The 20,353-nt window shown below is 38.1% G+C and overlaps 1 long non-coding RNA gene across 1 annotated transcript in view; it reads right to left on the reverse strand.

Annotated features, from left to right (window-relative positions):
- LOC104002217 (uncharacterized) overlaps window positions 1-15,790 on the reverse strand; it is a 29,226-nt gene extending 13,436 nt beyond the window's left edge. The window contains exon 1 of the long non-coding RNA XR_008539520.2: window positions 678-15,790. This is a non-coding gene — a long non-coding RNA (uncharacterized LOC104002217). The remainder of the gene's footprint in view (window positions 1-677) is intronic.
- Between the last annotated feature and the right edge of the window lie 4,563 nt (window positions 15,791-20,353).

The raw sequence follows: 20,353 nt of genomic DNA on the forward strand, positions 1-20,353 counted from the left end.
ACTTGAGCCCAGGAGCTCAAGGCTGCATTGAACTAGTATCATGCCACTGCACCCCAGCCGGGGCAACAGACAGAATGAGACCCTGTCTTATAAAAAAAAAAAGTTGGGTAGGGGGGCGGGTGCGGTGGCTCACACCTCTAATCCCAGCACTTTGGGAGGCCAAGGCAGACAGTATCACGAGGTCAGGAGATCAAGAGACCATCCTGACTAACACGGTGAAACCCCATCTCTATTAAAAATACAAAAAATTAGCTGGGCGTGGTGGTGGGCACCTGTAGTCCCAGCTACTTGGGAGGCTGAAGCAGGAGAATGGCGTGAACCCGGGAGGCAGAGCTTGCAGTGAGCTGACATCATGCTGCTGCACTCCAGCCTGGGCAAAAGAGTGAGACTCTGTCTTTAAAAAAAAAAAGAAAGTTGCTAGTATATACTGAGTCATCACTCAGCCTGTACCCATCTCTAAGATCACGGCATGGAGGGTTGGGGGTATATCCTACGCTGCTTGTTCTTTTGTTTTTGTTCCTACTGAGCTTCCTTGACTTACACACAATGCACGTGTATCACTCCCTAACATTCACCTGAGAAAATCGTGATGTGTAAAAATTTATATCCAGGTTTCTGTAAGCAGGGACTGGCCTAAATCACCCTATTAGAAATATTTTTTGTACTCTGCTTACTACCTGCTAGCGTAGAAGCTTTAGGAATGCCAATTGGCAATATAATTCCACGATATGAGTGTCCACAGAATGCATGGTCTCAAACAATTCCTGATGGAGTTTGTAGAGTTAAAAAGAAGAAAATATATATTAGTACAGGTTTCCTGAAAGGTTTAAAAGTACAGTTGTCTTTTGATTACTTGCAGAAGAAGTACAAGTACTTCTTGTACTTTCTTGGTACCCCTGTACCAAGAACATTATCCTGAATGCAGAAATATGATTTATGCTCCCTGTCACTGAAATTTCTTATTCTTGGCTTCTAGTATCTGAGAGTCTATCTCCCAAAAAGGCTTCAGTGGCAGACTGCATATACACTGCTAAATGACGCCCACAGATGGGTCTTTCCGGGATATGTGAAGGAAAGGCAACTTTCTTTGAAAAAGGGGTTGCTGACATTCAAACTGGTGACTGCATAATGGGGACTGAGAAAGAGGATGACAGTCCCTGGAGCTTGATGGTGCCTTCCTGAAGCAGGTGCACCTGGGTTTAGAAAGGTGACTAGATAAGAAAAGCCAGTTTGCTATTCTCTCCCTACAAGCTATTGTGTCTCTGGAGGCCAAATTTTTGCCTTATGTCTTCATTTTATTTCTATAAAACAAATTAATAATTTTAAAAAACATTTACTTTGAAATAACTGAACATTAACATAAAGATGCACTGGTAGTACAGAGAGTTTTGTATAACCTTCAGCTAACTACAATGTTATTATCTATTATAACCATAATATAGTTTTAATGGAAACTAAGAATTTTAACTGTTTTTCAAAACCATTAGCTGATCTACGAACTTTCTTCCTATTTTACCGTGATTTCTGATAATGATGTATTTATCTATTCCACGCCTAATCCAGAATGCCATCTTAAAATTACCATCAGTTATATTACTTATTACTTGGTGCGCAACAAATTACTATATAACTAAGTGGCTCAAAAAACACACACATATTACTCACAGTTTCTTTGGGTCTTCAGTCCAGATGCAGGTGATGGCCCAGGCTGAGACTCAGCTGGGGAAAGGTCTCCTTCCAAGCTCACGTGATTGTTCCTAGGATTTGCTTCCTTGCCCCAGTCAAGATAATTCATTAGTCAGTTATTGGAATCACTTAACAATTAATATTAATTTATAATAAGTTGTTAAAAACAACAACAACAAAGTGGAGAAGGCATCGCATTTCATTTATACTGTGAGTTGATTTACCCTGATACCACAACTAGACAAACAGATTTCAAATAATGAAAATTAAGAACACACCTTATGAATATAGAGCCAAAAATCATCAAGGAAATCCTAGTAAAACAAATCAGCAACATGTAAAAAGTATTATAAAATATGTCAAGGGTATTTACCTCAGGAAAGCAACATTTGGTTCAACATTCAAGTACAATTAATGCCATGCACTATATTAATATGATAAAAAACAAAACCACATAATCATCTCAAAAGATGCAGCAACACCTGAGAATTCCTGAACTCACTATGATGAAAACATGCAGCAGGCCAGGCGCAGTGGCTCACACCTGTAATCCCAGCACTTTGGGAGGCCGAGATAGGCAGATCACGAGGTCAGGAGATCAAGACCATCCTGGCTAACACGGTGAAACTCTGTCTCTACTAAAAGTACAAAAAAAAAATTAGCCAGGCGTGGTGGCGGGCACCTGTAATCCCAGCTACTCAGGAGGCTGAGGCAGTAGAATGGCGTGAATCCGGGAGGCAGAGCTTGTAGTGAGCCGAGATCGCGCCACTGCACTCCAGCCTGGGTGACAGAGCGAGACTCCCTCTTAAAAAACAAAAACAAAAACAAAAACAAAAAAAACCATGCAGCAAATAAGGCAGATAAGGGAAGTCAAACTCTTGTTTGCAAATGACATAATCTTATGTATAAAAAAATCCAAAGGACTCTAATAAAATACATTTAAAACTTAAAGATGAGTAACAAACTTACAATATATAGGGTCAACATATAAAATCCTTTGAATTTCTATATACTAGCAATTAACAACCTAAAAACAAAACTCAGAAAACCATTCCACTTGAGATGGCATCGAAAATAGGCACGTTTATCAAATTAAGTGTAAGATATGTACACAAAAACTAGAAAACATATTGAAGAAAATTAAATAAATAGAAAATAGTTGAATGTTCATTGCTTAGAAGGGTTAGTACTGTTAGGATGGCACTATTTTCCAAATAGATCTATAGACTGAATGCAACATCTACCAAAATTCCAGGTGATATTTCCTTCCCCTAAATTAACAAGGTTATTTTAAAGTTCATATGCAATGCAATAGACCAACATCAGCCTAAATAATCTTGAATAAGAGGCAAAAGGTTGGAATTGTAGACATCTACTTCCTGATTTCAAAACTTAACTATTAATACAGGCTGGCACAGTGGCTCAACGCCTGTAATCCCTGCACTTTTGGAGGCTGAGGTGGGCAGAGCACTTGAGGTCAGGAGTTTGAGACCAGCCTGGCCAACATGATGAAGCCCCATCTCTACTAAAAATCCAAAAATTGGGCATGATGGCACATGCCTGTAATTCCAGCTACTTGGGAGGCTGAGGCATGAGAATTGCTTGCGCAAGAATTGCTTGAACACAGGAGGTGGAGGTTGCAGTGAGCCAAGACTGCACCACTGTATTCCAGCCTGGGAGACACAGCAAGACTCTGTCCTGAAAAAAAGAAAAAAAAAGAAAAACTTACTGTTAATACAAAAGAATACAAATCAAGATTTATGGTACTTGTATAAGGATTTACATATTGATCAACAGAATAGAATATAATGTGCAAAAATAAATCCTTACATTTATGAGGAAATAATATTAGCATGTGCTCAAATAAATTAGGTATGGAGTTTTTTTTTAATCAAATGTTTCTGGAAAACGTAGATATCTGTATGCAGGTCGGACTCCTGCCTCACATCACAAATGTAATTGACACAAAATAATCATACATCTAAACATAATAGCTAAACAGGCCCAAACCATACAAAAAACACAGAAATACATCTTTGCAATCTTAGGCGAAACAATGTTTTCTAAGATATGACACTGAAAACACAGGAAAAGAAGAAAAAATAGATGTACTGAACTTCATTACAATTAAAACATTTTGGGATTCAAAGAACACCATCGAAATTAGAAACCCAAGGAAAGAGAAAAAGTATGTAAATTTTATACATAATAATGGTTTATTATTCAGAATATATGACTATCTTAAAACTTGAAAATAAAAAGGCAAATATACCAATCAAAAATTGAAAATTATTCGCATAGCCATTATTCCAAAAAATCTAGTCATATCCAAAAATGACATGAAAAGACACTCAATGCCTTTTGCCATTCTGAGGCGGGAGAACGGCATTACTTGTTTTCTGCTAGCAACCCTACTGACCAAAACAAGATCTGTTCCACACAGGATAAAGTGAAGAAACCAACAGAAACCAGTAGATAGAGACAAAAGCGATCCTGGCCATCCTCATTAGCGTAAGACACTCCATCAGCACCATGACTGTTTACAAATTCTGTGGCAACAACCTGAAAGTTACCAGCCATTTCAATGGCAATGACCCATTAGTTACTGCCCATTCCCTAGAAAGTTCTAAATAACCCACCTCTCAATTTGTATTGATCCAACCCTCAATTTTCATGTAACTGAAAGCAGATTTACGTTAGTGTAAATACAGTTGTCAAGAGGCCATAGATTGCCAACTCTGGAGAGACTGCCTAAGAGTTAGCCCTGCTCTGCAAGGAGAAGTACCATAAAATAAAAAGATTTCTACCACCACTGGTTCACCCTTAAATTCTTTACTTGGCAAAGCCAATAACCCTCCAGGCGAAGCCCCAATTTTGGGTGTCACCTATCCTGTAAAAATTAGGGGAACTAAAATCTAAACAGACACGGGATTACACTTCAAATTCTAAAAAAAAACATATTGCTAAGTGAAAAAATGTAAGTTGGTAAAGGCAAAATACTGTGCAATTTCATTTATATGACTACAGAAAAGGCAAAAGGATAGCAATAATTAAGAGTTTGGTGGTAACAAGGGGCTTGAAGGAGAAAAAGGTGGAATCAGTTAACTATCAAGACTTCTTTTTTTTTTTTTTTTTTTTTTTTTTTGAGATGGAGTCTCGCTCTGTCCCCCAGGCTGGAGTGCGGTGGCGCAATCTCGGCTCACTGCAAGCTCCGCCTCCTGGGTTCACACCATTCTCCTGCCTCAGCCTCCCAAGTAGCTGGGACTACAGGTGCCCGCCACCGCGCCCGGCTAATTTTTTTTTTGTATTTTTAGTAGAGACGGGGTTTCACCGTGTTAGCCAGGATGGTCTCCATCTCCTGACCTTGTGATCCACCCGCCTCGGCCTCCCAAAGTGCTGGGATTACAGGCGTGAGCCACCGCGCCCGGCCTCCCAAGACTTCTTTTGGACAGTCAAATTACTCTCTGATACTGTAATGCTGGATACCTAATTATGCTTTCCAAATCCTGAAGAGCTTTGTAACACAAAGAGTGTACCTAAGTTATGCAAATCAAAAACCTTATTTAGGAGGTAGAGGCTTTCCAGGGATGATGCCCACAATATAATATAACTATGTAATGAATATATGGAATAACCTCACTAAAGAAAATGGAAGAAAGCAGCTGACCTAAGTAAATATGTGGTCCCATGAATTAATGATGGAGTCTGCATGATGAAAACTGAATTATCAGTGTTTTCTCAAGGGCTTAAAGGTATCCTTCTCTTTTAAAACTTGAAAAAAGAATGCCTGTACAAAGAAAACACTCCTAATGCAGATATATGATTCATATTCCCCATCACTGGCATTTCTCAATCTTGTCTTCTAATGTCTGGAAGTTCTGTCTTTTAATTTTTTTAATTTTTTTTTTTAAGACGGAGTCTCACTCTGTCGCCAGGCTGGAGTCCAGTGGCGTGATCTCAGCTCACTGCAACCTCCACCTCCTGGGTTCAAGCAATTCTCCTGCCTCAGCCTCCTGAGTAACTGGGACTACAGGCGCCAGCCACCATGCCGAGCTGATTTTTGTATTTTTAGAAGAGCCGGGGTTTCACCATGTTGGCCAGATGGTCTCGATCTCTTGACCTCATGATCCACCCACCTTGGCCTCCCAAAGTGCTGGGATTATAGGCGTGAGCCACCGCACCCGGCCTAAAATGTCTAAAATGTCTTTTCTGGGATCCTACAAACACACTGCCAGGAAGCACCTGAAAATAGGGCCTTCTAACCTATGTGAGAAAGTCACCTTTCTCTAAAAAAGTGGTTACTGATGCAAGAAATTGGTGACTGGGTAATGAGGAAGATGATGGGAAAAAAGAAAATGGATGAGAGTCCCTAGAGCTTGATGGTATCTTTCTCAAGCAGGTGCCCTATGTAGGAATGGGGGATAATGAAGCAAGCTACTTTGCCTTTCACTCTCTGCATCTCCACTCACATCCTCTGGTCCAAGGTTTCTTTGTGGTTTATGTCTGTTTTTTTGTGTGTTTTTTTTTTATAAATAATACATTTTAAGAAACATTTTTTATTTTGAAATAATTTTAGATTTACAGAAAGTTATGAAGATAGGTTTCATATATCCTAAAGCTTCCTGAAATGTTAACAGTTTATATCAACATATCTATGAAAGCTCAGAAATTGACAGTGGTACAAAACTAACTAACTGAAATATACACTTTCTTCACATTTTACCAAGTTTTTCAGCAATGTCATTTTTCTGTTCTAGGATCTAATCCAAGATACCACATTATGTTTACTGTCAGGCATATTACCTACTGATTGCTCGATAACAAAGTACTACACAGCAAAGAGGTTCAAACCTACCCATAAATACATATTACTTACAGTTTCTCCTGGTCAGATGACCCAGGGGGAGATTTCAAGGGAAGGCTCACCTGGGGAAGGATCACCTTCAAAGCTACTGTGATTGTTGTGAGGATCCAATTTCCGTCCAGGCCAAGATGACTTCACTGGTGAATTATTCCAAAGCTTTTGAGATTTAATAAAACAATCTTTTACTAATTTCTTCCAAGAAAAACAGAGGAGTAGAGAACCCTTCCCAATGCACTGTATGAAGCCAGTGTTCCCTGACACCACAACTAAACAAAGACATTTCGAGAAAGGAAAACTACAGACCAATATGAAACAGAGGCGCAAAAATTCTCAAAAAAAAATACTATCAAAATAAACCAGTAACATATAAAAAGGATTACACACTATCGGCGAAAATACTGATTTCCTGGAGTGTAAGTTTGGTTAAACATACAAAAACAATTGGTGTTATAAACTATACTAGTAGAGTTTAAAAAACAAAAGCCTCATGGTCACCTCTAAAGAGGTGGAATAAGCATTTGACAAATCCCAAAACCATTCATGATAAGAGCTCTGGAAAAATTAGGCATAGAAGAAAACTTTCTAAACCAAAAAAGTGCATCTATGAAAAAGTCACATAACAACATAAACAAAGACATATAAGCCAACAGAACACAGTACTCCAAAATCAATCTTTAGGGCAAACTTATTTTCAAGGTTGAAAAATTAAAGATGGAAAAATATTTTCTCAACAAATGTTACTGTGAGAAGGTGATATCCACATGGAAGTTAAACTCTTTCCTGCACTACGTATGTGTCTAACTCAAAATAGAGCATGTGTCTAAATGTAGGAGCTAAAACTAAAAATCCCATAGATGAGAACATAGAAATACATTTTCATGGCCTTAGGTGAAACAATGGATTCTAACATGTGACACGAAAATACAAGTGAGAGGAAAAAAAAATAGATGCATTGAACTCCATGTGGATTAACACATTTTGTGATGCAAAATACACCATCAAGACAACCCAAATAATGGAAGAACATATTTCCAAGTCATATAGTTGTTAGGAGACTATTGTCCAGAATACATGAAACATTCTTTTTTTTTTTTTTTTTTTTTGAGACTGAGGCTCGCTCCGTCACCAGGCTGGAGTGCAGTGGCGCGTTCTCGGCTCACTGCAACCTCCACTTCCTGGGTTCAAGCAATTCTCCTGCCTCTGCCTCCCGAGTACCTGGGATTACAGGCTCGCACCACCATGACCAGCTAATTTTTGTATTTTTTAAAGTAGACTCAGGATTTCACCATGTTGGTCAGGCTGGTCTCAATCTTGTGACCTCGTGATCCACCCGCCTTGGCCTCCCAAAGTGCTGGGATTACAGGCATGAGCCTCCGCACCTGACCACATGAAACATTCTTAAATGCAACATTAAAAAGACACCCAGCCTAATTAAAAGTAGGTAAATTGTATGAATGAATAGATATTTTTCCAAAAAGCTGTAGAAATGTCCAATAAACTCCCAAAAAGATGCTTAACATCTTTACTCCTCAGGGAAATACAAATCTAAGCTACCATAGGACACACTTCACAAATCTTAAAGGCATATTCATAAATGTTTGAAGAAATATTTAAAAGTCTATGCAATTTCAATATATGACACTGCGGAAAAGGTAAAATTATAAAGAATATAAAAATATGAGCTATTACTAATGTCCTAGAAGAGAGAAAGTTTGATTAGGAGAAATACAAAAGATTATTTGTACATTAAAATTATTATCTGGGCCAGGCATGGTGGATCACCCCTGTAATCCCAGCACTTTGGGAGGTGAGGTGGGCAGATCGCTTGAGCTCAAGAGTTTGAGACCAGCCTCGACAACATGGTGAAACTCCATCTCTATCAAAAATACAAAAATCACCCTGGCATGATCACGTGTGCCTGTGGTTCCAGCGCTCCAGGAGGCTGAAATGGGAGGTTAGTTCAGCCCAGGTGGCAGAGGTTGCAGACTGCAGACTGCCAAGGCCATGCCACTGCAATCCAGCCTGAGTGACAGAGTAAGACCACATCTCAAAAAAAAAAAAAAATTATGATGCTGTGATGGTGTTAATGATACCATTTTTTTAATCCTACAGAATTTCACGTCACAAAGAGCAAACCCAAATAATGTATGTAAATTGCTTTAAGAAAACAATAATTATTAAGTTGGGGGATCCCAGAGAGAAATTCAAACAAAGTAACATAACTATATAACCAAAGTATGGAATAACCTGAGTGAAAAGTATAAGAAAAAAAGGTTTACTGACCTAAGTAAGTTGATAAGATTCTATGTCCAAAAACCAAAATATTTAAACATAAACTCTGCACTTTAGTTGATGAAGTTATTGCCCCTGGGAGTATGGATTACCAATTCAGAAACTACAATACTTGTATTTTGGGACTCATGGTTACATAAACATGACTAACTTTCTCACACACTGAGAGGTAACATAAATGTAGTTGAGTCAGGTACACTGATTCTTGTGGTACTGGATTATATCATGTGGTACTGGAGATATAGGTAGAAATTCATGTCTAACTTCATACAAACATATATAGAGAACTGTAGAACTATCTATACATATGCATTTGTAAATTGGTATAAACACACATCCCTTTACCCTCGTTAGCTGAGATAACCTAGAATCAACAGATCCTAAACACAAATGAGTGAAATCACTGCCCAGACCTTTGTTTCTAATACAATTACCAAAACGTAACAGAGATTGCTTGAAAACCATGTTTAATACTATGCTCGAGAAGAAAATCAACACAGTTAACCTGGAGCAACTCGTAGTGCCACCAAGAAAGAAAAAGTGAAACAATAATACAACCAAATATACGAACAAAATCAAAGTGTGATGATGCTAATATATCAAAACCATAAAGGAGTATATACAGACCTTCCAATGGCCAACACTAGAATGATTTTTAATAATATATTAGTACAATAAAACGTAAAACTAATATTATGACTTCATATTATAATTTATACGATATAAACAAATGATTGAACAAATATATAATAAATTAAGAAGAATAGATAAATTATCTTTGGTGAAGAAATACAAACGATTTAGAAGAAGATCTGCTTATGAGGAAGTGGAGCATGTTTTTCTACTTCTTTAGTATGTGTTGTGCATAGCAACTTCTTTTTAAAAAGTGCAACATCGGAAGAAGAAATATTTAAGTTTTATCCAGATGATCAAGTTAACATCAACAGCAATAAGGCATATTGTCAGTATATTCACTTGGTATAAAGTAATGAGAATGGCACTTTCCCTCTGTGGTCTTCCTCTCCAAAACCCACCAGTCCAGTCTAACCATGATTAACATCAGAAAAATTCCCCATGAGGGATGTTAATGTCATCAAAAACAGGGAAAGTCTGAGAAACTGGCCCAGGTAAAACCAGCCTAATTAGACATGATATATAAACGTTATATAGATCCTAAGTGGGATCCTGGAATAATAAATGGACATTAAGTGAAAGCTAACGATATACAAATAATGTGTGTTAATGAATGTGTAACGTTCATTTTGTTAACTGTGTAACGTTCCCTTTGTTAACTGTGACAAATATCCCACACTAAGAGATTAAAAATAAAGAAAATTGTGTTGGATATCAATAAACTCTCTGTACTGATTTCCAACTGTTCCATAAATCCAAAAGTATTCTAAAATAGAACAGTTTCTCTTTTTTCCCCAATTAACTCCTGAGCTTAATAAAAGAGAATACTATCAATATTGTTAATGTTCCTGAGTGCATTTCTCAAATTCTATTTTCTTCCTTAAACTGGTGAAGGTTACTATTATTTGTCTCTGTCATTTTTTTTAATTTTTCTATGTAAGTTGGCTTTGCTAATATACTATTCAGTTTTTTCATTTTTCCAACTTAGAGAAATGTAGTGCCTAAATTAATCCATAACTCCAGTCAAATTATGAGAAACTACTTGGACAAATCCATATCATGGTACATTGTACAAAATACCTGACTGGTTCTTTTTTTTCCCCCACAAGGAACAAGGTCAGCAAAATAAGTGAAGACTGAGAAACTACTTTAGATTGGGCAAGACCTAATATGGTAGATAGGCCCTAAGATGGTAATTCCCACCTCCAGGGATACACAATCTGGTATTCTACTTTTCTCCTTATGAGTGTAAACAGGAGTTGTGACTTGCTTGCTAACAATTCAGTAATGCAGTTTTGGTACTTACAATTGTGATTTCTGTCTTGCATACAAGCTCTCGCCCTTGATGACCAATATGAAATAATCTCCCTGTGAGAGAAGCCAACATGGGAAGGAACTAAATGCAGCCTCTGGTCAACAGCCAGCAAGGAACTGAGGCTCCTGGTCAAACAGCCTGCCCTAAAGTTTGCAACTTACATTCATGACTATCCCAAGTCCCCTTTCAAATAGCAGTATATCACTTAAAAGGTAGTGTAAACACCTTATAACAGAATAATAATAATTATTGTATCCCATCCTTTGTATCATTCTTGTCATTAATATCAATTGAATAAAGCATACTTGTATGTATATTCATGTACAGGTATATAAGTGTGACATACACATAAGAATACCTAATCATATGATGTTGCTATTATTGTATTTAACAATTTATTAAGTAGCAATTAAGCGTATGAAAAAACAAAAGTTTTTACTCTAAACACTAAAAAACAAATTTAAAAAGTATGACTGATATGCTATTTAGGAGAACGAAATAATATAAAATGCCCAATTAAAACCACAAAAGGCAGAAAACAAGCAGATAACAAAAGTAAGAATAAAGGGCCACAACTAGAAGATATTAGCAAATATAAAAAATATTAATCCAACTATATCAAAATTCATGCTGAATGCCAAGGGTCTAACCTTACAAATTAACCCATTACCTGTTTGCCCCAAGAAATGAGCACTGGCAGCAAAGCTACACTTTTTTTTTTTTTTCTAAACAGGAAATTAGTTAAAAGATAAAATTGTCAGAGTGGATGAAAAAGCAAGGCACAACTGTATGTTATTCATAAAAAATCCATTTTAAATGATTACTTGAAACTAAAGTAATGAATGCAATAAAATATATCCTGCCAACACTAATTATAAAATATAAAATTATAAAAATAGCTGGTGTAACAACATTGTCAGACAGAGTAGATTCTGAATCAAGAAGATTATCAGGGATAACAAGCTGCTGCCCAGTCCTTGGTGGGAGTGGTTTATAGAGTAACGGCCATACCCACTGTGTCATCTGAGCTTGTGCAGGAGGAGGCAGGGATGTTTGTACAGGTTCTTCCCATCACGGACTGTTGAAGATGGAATACAACTTTGGGGAATTATTTGCTCCAGAAATCAAGAAAGAAAAGGAAGCGGTGGCCAGGCACGGTGGCTCACGCCTATAATCCCAGCACTTTGGGAGGCCAAGGCGGAAGGATCAGAAGGTCAGGAGATCAAGACCATCCTGGCTAAGACGGTGAAACCCCGTCTCTACTGAAAATACAAAAAATTAGCCGGGCGTGGTGGCACCCGCCTGTAGTCCCAGCTACTCGGGAGGCTGAGGCAGGAGAATGGCGTGAATCCGGGAGGCGGAGCTTGCAGTGAGCCGAGATTGCGCCACTGCCCTCCAGTCTGGGCGACAGAGCAAGAATTCATCTCCCAAAAAAAAAAAAAAAGGGAGGCGGCATGACATTGAGTTTAATTCCCTAAGAATGAATCACCACCAAAAAACAATACCAGGAGTGATACTGAGGGCACTGCCCAATATCACCCAAGATTCACAAGAATATTAGAGACATAAGTGTGAATAACAATGTTTTAATGTTATAAATACACCTAAATTTCTTCAAGGTTAAACTGGGAATATTGGTTAGATTCAAGACGTACGGATTTTATTTCTTCTCTCTCTTCATTAAAGAATAGCTAGATGATTAAAAATGGGCTCTGGGCCGGGCGCGGTGGCTCACGCCTGTAATCCCAGCACTTTGGGAAGCGGAGGAGGGCGGATCACGCGGTCAGGAGATCCAGACCATCCTGGCTAACAGAGTGAAACCCCGTCTCTACTAAAAATACAAAAAAATTACCCGGGTGTGGTGGCAGGCGCCTGTAGTCCCAGCTACTGGGGAGGCTGAGGCACGAGAATGGCGTGAACCCGGGAAGCAGAGCTGGCACTGAGCCGAGATCGCGCCACTGCACTCCAGCCTGGGTGACAGAGCGAGACTCCGTCTCACACACACATGCGCGCACACACACACACACACACAAAGGGCTCTGGCCAGGCACGATGGCTCACGCCTGTAATCCCAGCACTTTGGGAGGTCAAAGTTGCAATGAGCTGAGATAGCGTCACTGCACTCCAGCCTAGCGACAGAGTGAGATTCTGTCTCAAAACAAAACCAAAAATAAATAAATAAATAAATAACCCGGGGCTCTGGAGCAAAAATTTTGTGTTAAACGGAAATCTCTCACTAACTAAGACAATACGATATTTTCACAAAGATGAACAATGACAAAAGAAAACTCAAAATCAGACACTATGCATATTTAAGTAAATGAATAAATCCTACATAATTTTATAACACAAAGGATAAACATGAAAGTATACAAAAGGTAAACATAAAAGTATATAAACTAAAAACCTTATTTATCACCTTATTTATAAACTTTAAACTTACTTATCAACTAAAAACCTTATTTTGGCAAGTTAAAAAATCAGCAAATAAATGAATAATCCCATTAAAAAGTGGGCAAATGAACAGGTATTTTTCAAAAATAACTTGTAAGTGATCAAAAACATACGAAAAAATGCTCAACGTCAGTATCAGGGAATGCAAATTAAAATCATAAGATATCACCTTACCCTAGTCAGAATGGCCATTATTCAACAGTCAATAAATAATAGCTATTGGTGCAGATAAGGTGAAAAGGGAATGCGCTTATACACCCTTGGTGGGAATGTAAATTAGTACAACCTGTATGGTAAACAGTATGAAGATTTCTCAATGAACTAAAAGCAGATCTAATATTCAATCCAGAAATCCCATTACTGGGTATACACTCGAATGAAAAGAAGTCAATATATCAAAAAGACATCTACACTTCTAGGTTAATCACAATAGATTTCACAACTGCAAAAATATTAAATGAATCTAAGTGCCCATCAACAAGCAGATAAAGTAAATGTGGTATATATGCATCACAAAATACATATATCACAAAATACATGTATCACAAAATACATATCACAAAACATATATCAATATATATTACAAAATATATATATCACTATACCACAAAATACTACTCAGCCATGTAAAAGAACAAAATAAAGTCTTTTGCAGCAATTTGGATGGAACTGGAGGCCATTATCCTAAGGGAAGTAACTCAGGAACAGAAAAACACTGCAGATTATCACTTATAAATGGGAGATAAGTTATGAATAAACATGTTTAATACTATGTTTTTCATAATATGGATAAACATGTTTAATACTATGCTTGAGAAGAAAATCAACACAGTTAACCTGGAGCAACTTGTAGTGCCACCAAGAAAGAAGAAGTGAATCAATAATACAACCAAATATACGAACAAAATCAAAGTGGGATCATGGACATTAGACTCAGAAAGGAGAAGGGTTAGCGGGGAGTGAGAAATGAAAAATCACCCATTGTGTCCGGAGTTGGTTCCTGCCTGTGGGTTCGTGGTCCCGCTGACTTCGGCCGGGAACCCTCAGCAGTCGACCTTCGCAGTGAGTGTTATAGCTCTTAAAGATGGCACCGACTCAGCAGCGGACCTTCCCAGTGAGTGTTACAGCTCTTAAAGATGGCACGGACCCAAACAACAAGAGGTAGCAAGGTTAACAGTGAAGAGCAAAAACACAAAGCTTCCACACCCTCGAAAAAGACCGGACCAGCTTGCAGCTGGTGGGAGGAGGCCGTTGTTTATTCCCGTATTGTCCCCGCCCATGTTCCGTTTCTGTCCTATCAGAGTGCCCTTTTTTCAATCCTCCCCACTATTGGCTACTTTTAGAATCCTGCTGATTGGTGCGTTTTACAGAGCACTGATTGGTGCATTTTATAGAGCAGTGATTGGTGCGTTTTACAAACCTCTTGCAAGACACAAAAGTTCCTGATTGGTGCATTTTACAATCCTCTTGTAAGAAAAGTTCCCCAAGTCCCCACTTGACCCAGGAAGTCCAGCTGGCTTCACCTCTCACTATGAGGTAAAATATACACTATTCAGGTCACAGGTACACTAAAAACCCCAGACTTCACTACTATACAATTCATTCATGCAACCCAAAACCACTTATAATCCTAAAGCTACAATTTTTTTTAAAAAGCAGTGGTGCATGATTCCCCCACTTTTAAGTGTGTGTTGTATATAGTGACTTTGTTTCATGCATACAACATGAAAAGGGGGGAAAGGAGTAATTTTACAAAAGAGACTTGTTAGTAACTACCTCATCCAGGTTATCAAATTAACATCAACAGTGATTAAAGCCAGTTGATACCCTGTGCCCGGGATATTATGTGATAAGAATGGCACATTTCCTCTGTGATCTTCCTCCCCTAAACCCACAAATCCAGTCTCATCATGAGAGAAACATCAGGGAAACCACAAATTAGAAATGTCAATCCCATCAAAAACAATAAAACTCTGAGATATTATCACATTCAGAAGAGCCTAAAAATACATGATACCTAAATGTCATGAGGTATCCTGGATGAGATCCTAAAACGTAAACTTAACATTAAGTGACAACTAAGAAATCTGAATAAAGTGTAGATGATACTTAATGATAATCCATGATATTGGCTGGTTAATTTGACAAATGTCCCACACTAATGTACAAGGTAAATAATAAGGGACACTGTGTGTGGGGTATGTTGGAAACTCTTTAATATATTTGCAACTATTCTGTAAATGTAAAAGTATTCTTTAAAAAAAAAAAAGAAACGGCCCGGCGCGATGACTCACGCCTGTAATCCCAGCATTTTGGGAGGCCGAGGCGGGTGGATCACCTGAGGTCGGGAGTTAGAGACCAGCCTGACCAACATGGAAAAACCCCGTCTCTACTAAAAATACAAATAAAATTAGCTGGTCATGGTGGTGCATACCTGTAATCCCAGCTACTCGGGAAGCTGAGGCAGGAGAAGCGCTTGAACCCAGGAGGCAGAGGTTGCAGTTAGCTGAGCTCGCGCCACTCTGCACACAGCCTGGGCGACAGGGCGAGACTCCATCTCAAAAAAAAAAAAAACAAAAAAAACAAAAAAAAACCTATTCTTTAAAAAGAGTTTTTTGTTTTGTTTTGTTTGTTTTGTTTTGTTTTTGTGAGACAGAGTCTCGCTCTCTCACCGAGCCTAGAGTGCAGTGGCCAATCTCGGCTCACTGCAAGCTCCGCCTCCTGGGTTCATGCCATTCTCCTGCCTCAGCCTCCCAAGTAGCTGGGACTACAGGCACCCGCCACCATGCCCGGCTAATTTTTTTGTATTTTTAGTAGAGACAGGGTTTCACTGTGTTAGCCAGGATGTCTCGATCTCCTGACCTCGTGATCCACCTGCCTCGACCCCCCAAAGTGAAAAAGTGTTTTCTTAAATGTCACTCCCAAGCTTAAGAAAAATAATCATTAGCAATATTGTTGATACCTCCTTCATGCCATCTACTTAATTTCATAGTTTTCCTTAACCACTGAATTAAAACTATATTGTGAATTCGTTGTCATTTCCTATTTTAAAAATTATTCTCCTCTGAGTTTTTAAATCTGAATACTATATTGTTTAGGTCTTTTTTGTCTTCAAACTTAGGTGACTGTATTTAATTCCATCCATACTTACATTGTCATCATGAGAAATCACACAAAACCATATTGTAGGTAGGACATGCTATAAAATACCTGACTGGTACTTTTCAAAAGGGTCACTTTAAAAACAAGTGAAGGCCAAGACACTGTTTCATATAGGAGAATATCTGATGTGTCAAGTAGATTCTAAGGTGGTGCCCAATTAGCCCCATCTTCTCCAATGCATAACCTTCTATTCTAATCCCATCCCGGTTAGTGTAAGCAGGAATTGTGACTTGCCTTGAAACAACAGAATAGTGCAAAGGTGGATAAATGTGACTTGGATTCTTATATACAATTATGATATTGGTTTTGCTAGAAATATCTCTTGCTTGATGGATTTTATGAAGCCATGTGAGAGAAGTCCCCTTGGCAAGGCACTTTATTCAGCCAATGGCCAATAGCCAGAAAAGTAATGGGCTTTTTAAGCAATAGACTGTCCTACAGTTGGTAATATTATATTTAACACTGACTCATACTGCCCAAAGACATTTACAGATTCAATGCTATTCCTATCAAACTAAAAATGACATTCTTTAAGAAGTAGAAAAAACTATTTTTTTTTTTTTTTGAGGCAGTCTCACTCTGTCACCCAGGCTGAAGTGCAGTGGTGCGATCTTGGCTCACAGCAAGATCCGCCTCCTGGATTCACACCATTCTCCTGCCTCAGCCTCCCGAGTATCTGGGACTACAGGCATGTGCCACCACACCTGGCTAATTTTTTGTATTTTTAGTAGAGATGGGGTATCAGCATGTTAGCCAGGATGGTCTCGATCTCCTGACCTCGTGATCTGCCCACATCGGCCTCCCAAAGTGCTGGGATTACAGGCATGAGCCACCGCAAGGCCCGGCCTAGAAGAAACTATTTTGAAATTCATATGAAATCACAAAAGAGCCCAGACAGACAATGCAATCCTAAGCAAAATGAACAAAGCCGGAAGTATCACATTGCCCGACTTCAAACTATACTACAGGGCTACAGTAAAAAAAGAGAGCATTGTACTGGTACAAAGGTGAGCACAGACCAAGTGAACAGACTAGATAGTCCAGAAATAAGTCCACACACCTATGGCTATCTGATCTTTGACAAAGCAGACAAAAACAAGCAATGGGGAAAAGACTCCCTATTCAATAAATGGTGCTGGGAGTACTGGTTAGCCATATGCAGAAGATTGAAACTGGACCCCATCCTTATACCATATACAAAAATCAACCCAAGATGGATTAAAGACTTAAATGTAAAACCCAAAGCTATAAAAACCCTGTAAGACAACCTAGGCAATACCATTCTGGACATAGGAATGGGAAAATATTTCCTGAAAAAAACGCCAAAAGCAATTGCAACTAAAGGAAATACTCACAAAAGGGATCCAAATCAACTTAAGAGCTATACAACAAAAGAAACTATCAACAAGTAAACAGACAACCCACAGAATGGGAGAAAATAGAAAATATCTGCAAACTATGCATCTGACAAAGCTCTAATATTCAGCATCTATAAGGAACTTAAACAAATTTACAAGAGAAAAACAAACAAATAACCCCATTAAAAAGTGGGCAAAGGACATGGACAACTTCTCAAAAGAAGACATACATGCGGCCAACAAGCATATGACAAAAAAGTTCAGCATCACTGATACAGAAATGCACATCAAAACCACAATGAGATACTATCTCACACCAGTCAGAATGGCTTTTATGAAAAAATTAAAAAGCATATAAAAAAAGCTCAATATCACTAATTAGAGAAATGCAAATCAAAACTACAATGAGATACTATCTCACACAAGTCAGAATGGCTTTTATTAAAAAGTCAAAAAACATATTTACAAAAGCTCAGTATCACAGATGATTAGAGAAATGCAAATCAAAACCACAATTAGATACTATGTTATACCAGTCAGAATGGCTTTTTATTAAAAAGTCCAAAAATAAAAGATGCTGATGAGGTTGCAGGAGAAAGGGATAACTTATACACTGTTGGTGGGAATATAAATTAGTTCAACCAGTGTGGAAAGCAGTACGGGGACTCCTCAGAGTTAAAATCAGAACAACCATTCAACCTGGCAATCCCATTACTCGGTATATACTCAGAAAAATATAAACCATTCTACATGCATGTGAATGTTCACTGCAGTACTATTCACAATAGTAAAGACATGGAATAAACCTAAATGCCCATCAATGACAGAAAAAAGAAAATGTGGTACATATACACCATGGAATACTATGTAGCCATAAAAAAGGAGATCATGTCTCTTCCACTCTTCCAGGAACATGGATGGAGCCTGAGGCTATTAGCAAACTAATACAGGAATAGAGAACTACTGCTATGTTCTCACTTAAAACTGTGAACTAAATGATGAGAAATCATGAACACAAAGAAGGTAACAACAGACATTGGGGCCTAACTCAGGGTGGAAGGTGGGAGGAGGGAGAGGAGCAGAAAAAAATAACTATTGGGTACTAGGCTTAGCACCTGGGTGATCAAATAATCTGTACAACTAAAATTGGCCTCAGTCCCATAGACAGTTATTTTTGGATAAACATGGAAATTGACCCTTCTGCTGTTAAACCTTGAAACTTGTATTTGTTTTATCTGAGTTCCCTCCCCAGGAAACAAACTTCAGGCCTCTCACAAAAAGGATCAAAGAACTGAAAGCAGACAATGACCCCAGACTTCACAGACCCTTCTTTCTTCATGATTACTTCCTTGCACCCTCCCTAGTTAGTGTTTTCTTACACAGTGTTACATTTCTTCCCTGCTATATAAACCCCTGGTTTTAGTCAGTCAGGGAGATAGATTGCAGACTGAGCTCCCATCCCCTTGACTGCAGCACCCAATTAAGGCCTTCTTCCTTGGCAATACTTTGTCCTCTCAGTGATTGGCTTTCTGTGCAGCCAGCAGCAGGACCGAGACCAAACCCCTGGTGTTTCAGTAACAAACAAACCCTGTGACACGGGTTTACCTAAGTAATGAACCTGCATATGTATCCCCAAAGATAATTTTTTTAAAAAACCAAAATTATATTAAAAGATATCAAAATAATCAAAATAAAAAAATAAAACTAACCCAAGCCGCTTTTCAAATACAACTACACTGCTTCACAGGTACTGTATCTTATAACAACAAAACAATTCTAATTCCCTTCTTTCGTTAGTAAAGTTATCAAGAATAAAGAAAGGCATTACATAGAGATGAAGAGCCACTCTTCCAGTAAGATGTCATAATTCTTAAAGTCTATGAGCCTGACAACAGAGTGTAAACTATGTGAGACAGAAAGCAACAGAACCACAAGGAAAAAGATATGTATTCACTATTACAGTTGGAAACGTTATCATATGTCAAGTATGGGCAGATCTAGCAGGCAGCAATTCAGAAGGGAAAACCTGAACACAGCAGCACCACCAAGCAACTGGGCATAACTTGACACTTATGGCCTACTTCCCTCAACTACTGCAGATGACACATTCTTCTTAAGCTTGTACGGAATATTCAGCAAAATACATCACATTCTGGGACAAAAAAAATACTCTAACAATTTAAAGAAAATGGAAATCATACAGTGTCAACTCCCAGACTACAGAGGAATTAAATCAGAAATCGCAGGATAACTGCAGCAACTGGAATATCATAAAATGCATAAATATTAAACAACACACTTCCATATAACATATGGGTCAAAGAAAACATCCAGATAATTTTTTAATTTTTTAATTTTTCAACCTAAATGAAAATGAAAACACAATTTCTCAAAATTTGTGAGATGAAAGGAAAACAGAGCATATAGGGAAACGTATAGCACTGAACGCATACATAGGAAACAATGAAAGATCAAAAATCTGTCATCTGTTTCCAGCTTTGCAACTTAGAAAAAGAAGACTATATTAAATCCAAACTCAAAGAAAAGCTGTAAGACTATTAACAGTAAAACAAAGTAAAAGTTAAAGCA

Source organism: Pan troglodytes, chromosome 16, assembly GCF_028858775.2.
Source record: "Pan troglodytes isolate AG18354 chromosome 16, NHGRI_mPanTro3-v2.0_pri, whole genome shotgun sequence".
NCBI lineage: Eukaryota > Metazoa > Chordata > Mammalia > Primates > Hominidae > Pan > Pan troglodytes.